Source organism: Nestor notabilis, unplaced genomic scaffold (assembly GCF_000696875.1).
Source record: "Nestor notabilis isolate BGI_N333 unplaced genomic scaffold, ASM69687v1 scaffold7008, whole genome shotgun sequence".
Classification (NCBI taxonomy): domain Eukaryota; kingdom Metazoa; phylum Chordata; class Aves; order Psittaciformes; family Psittacidae; genus Nestor; species Nestor notabilis.
The window spans coordinates 42,398-45,908 of NW_009940505.1; positions in this window are offsets into that span (position 1 = coordinate 42,398).

Below are 3,511 nucleotides of genomic sequence, written 5' to 3' on the forward strand. Positions count from 1 at the left end.
CCCTTAGCAGAAGCACATGCAGGTAAAAGTCTGGTTGCTTAACAATTCCTGTGAACTAGATGCACTCCCTGTGGGATGCAGAGTATCCTTGAAGAGTAAGAACTGTACCTGAATTGATCTGCATAACCACAGCACATTTCATGAACTTGAGCACTCACGCTTATGTGGTAGCACAAAAAGGTCTCTGAACATCATCCTCCACTCAAAGAACATGCGTGGCCTCCTTTCTGCCTCTGCAGCCTGTTGTTTTAGAGTTTCCAATTTAGCATTTCCCATTACACAGTTATTTCTGGGAACTCAGAGCAAGTCCAGTGCTACCACGTGGCCACCATCTGCCCATGAACCTGGCCTGGGAGAGGCTACAGCAGCAGAAAAAGTTATGCCTGTTTATTATAAAGTTGGTCTTATTCAGTATAGTCTAATTATTAAAACTATGTAACTGAAGTAAAAGAGGTGGGGATGAAAAGCCAGGTAACAGACTAGTGACCAAAACACACCTGCACTATCATATGGGGCAGAGAGTGGCAGGGGACAGCTCATGAAGATCAGAGTGTCTGAACCAAAGGATACAGGACCCACCCTGGGCTTTGGGATGCTGAAGCTCCCAGGTAGGCTTGGCATATGGATAAAACCAACTAAATTAGTTGGCTTTAGACCAACTAAACCACACAAGATGAATTCTTGCATGTCTTGCATCATTCAGTGATTCTATGAATACTCTCCCAAGGAAGAATTCATGTAGGACACAGCTGATGGACAGCTGGGTCCCAGCACACCCCAGGGGGAACCCAGTGGCAGTGTGTTGTGTCATGCCATGTGTTGACCCCACCAACAGCCCTCACAGGAAAAGGAAGCCTGCATGGCACATCCAGTGCCACGTGATCCTGCCAAGTCCCTGGGAGAGATTGGATTAGGGGAATTCTGGAACATCCAGTTGTCACTAGCTGGGCAGCAGCTGAACATGAGACAGCCAGCAGGCTCTGGAGTGCCAGCACCACCACATGGAAGTGCTGGTCTCTGGGGTTAAAAAAGACAAAGAAAGGGAAAAAACAAACAGGTATCTTGGTATTCCCGTTCCAAGATCTGCTGAACTGATCCAAACCTAAGGTTATGTCAATTTGTTCTTTTACAGAACTTGAAACCTTTTGTGTTGCTTTATTCTAACCACTGCACTACACAAAGTGAGTGAGGTTTGCCATGACACAGCCTATTGATTTACAAGCTGTTTATACATTTCGAGCAACTCAGAACAAACACTTTCACAACTGATGTCACACTAAAACATGCACCCTCTCAAAACAAATATGCAGGGAGCCCAATTAAATAAAAAGTACTAAAATCCTGCTCTATGCCTGAAAAAGTACTCTTTGAAATCACACAAAACGTTGGAAAGGGTGAGAGCAGAAGGAAGGATGGGCTGATGTCCTTCACTAGCAGATGGCAGGAGTTAGCACTGAGCAGGATCCTCATCCTCACACTGGCCAGTATTTAAAGCTGCAACAGGGAAGAAGACGACAACCAGTCCAAAAATGAGACTGCAATCAAGTCCCTTGTGGAATCCAGAACTGACAGTGAGGAGAAAAAGTCTTTGATAGCAATGGCAACATAACTTCCCAGGTGTATTATCCTCCTACAACTGTTTCAACTGTTTCGTTGCCTAGCCTGGTGATCCTAGTTACAGCTGACCACTGAATAAACCTATAAACACACAATCATTTTATGACACAAATATTAAAATGACATAATTGGTTTGGGGAAAAATACACAAAAAAGACTTCTACAGAAATTCTCAATGAGTGTCATATTGTTACACGAGGAGAATAAATAAGGCTAAGAATCCCTGTTACAATACAAAAGAAAACTCCCTGCCCGTGGTTGGGGTTGGAGCCAGATGATCTTTAAGGTCCTTTCCAACTCAAACCAGTCTATGGTAACAGCTAAAAATAAACTTAACCATGCAGTAAAATTTCCTCTGAAACAAGCTAGTAATCTGGAACTTCAAACATTGGCATTAAAGAGGGGTAATACCATGAAACATAGACTTAGCTGTGGCAAATGCCCATAACCCCCTACAGCAGACCGAGAAGTCGGCTCTGAAGCCAGCCCTTCAAACATACACAAACATTAGAGGCCAGGACCTATTAGCAAGACAGTTGGGAGGAGATTATATAAAGAACAAGAGAGATTCAGATACACCATATGCTTTATTTTACCTACCAAAAAAAATCCACAACTTCAGTAGTTCGTGGCATGCAACAGGTCTTCAGGTAATTCCAGACTGGCAAACATGGTTAAACAGCAACTCCCAAAAATGTAATCCTGAAAGAAAACCATCACGTTTCTTCAATGACATAAAATAACAGAAACACTGAATATCATTAAATGCCTTAATTTTTAATACGCAGGTTTGCACCAAATCCAACTCTCTCCTTAGTACATGTTACTATATACAAATGTTATCAGCAAAAACTGAGGATCTGGAAAAAACAACCTCTCATGACAGGGAAAAGACGGAATACTCCCTTTAGCTAGAAATGACATTTTAATCCTCTAAACAGGCCAAGTTTTATCGAATAATGTATTTATTTAAGTCAAGATAAACTCTTCTAGATTAAATTTATCTTCAGAAAAGAGAAACTGGCACAACTAGGATGCACTTCAGCTCATCCTAAGTGGACGCCTAAACCTGCTCAGGTTAAGCTCCCTCCAGAAACACATAATGAACACACACGACCACCTCCAGATGGCCATTTTTATTGCAGGTGGCCAACAAAGCGAGGTGAATCCAGCCCCAGAACCTGCTCCTGTTCACGGTCTCATCAAGTTGCACTCACACCACTCAGGGTAATGAAAACGCAGCAGTAAAGCTAATGGCTGCAGTGAAAACAAAACACCGCCCCTCAAATCAACAGGATTTCTAGTAACATCTCAGGGCTGGTTTTCAAGCAAATTTTCTGCTCATGTGCCAGCCTGCTCCTCAGCGGGGAAGGGATCTACCCAAAATCAAACTGGGGAAGCAGAAGAGGGAAAGACTCAGAAAGACAAAGCAGAAATTTGCTATCTTCTGTTTAGACAACAAAGTAAAAACACTTTCAAAGCCTTAGTAGTGTGCCACAGCCTCTGCACTTCCACCAGCCCAGCAACTCGAAGGGAAGGCAGGAGCACTCACAGCAAATCAGACCATACATGCTTTGTAGCTCTTTTAATAGTCACCTAACACTTTTCAACCTCTGGTATCTTCTTGTATTTCTGAATAGGCATTGTAATTCAAAAAGCAATGTAAGTATAGTACCAAGTGGAAGACCCGAGTAGCTAAACCACAAGCAGCGACTTTGCTGTTTGCAGCTATGGATAAACCTGCCTTAACACCATGACCAGACACCCAGTGGACAAGCAAAACCAAAATCTGAAATCTGAAATGTTAATATCATTTATTAATTGTAAGCCAAAACTACAAAAGCTTTCCACATTCCATAGCAGATACTGCATTACTTCTATTTTGTTCACCCTT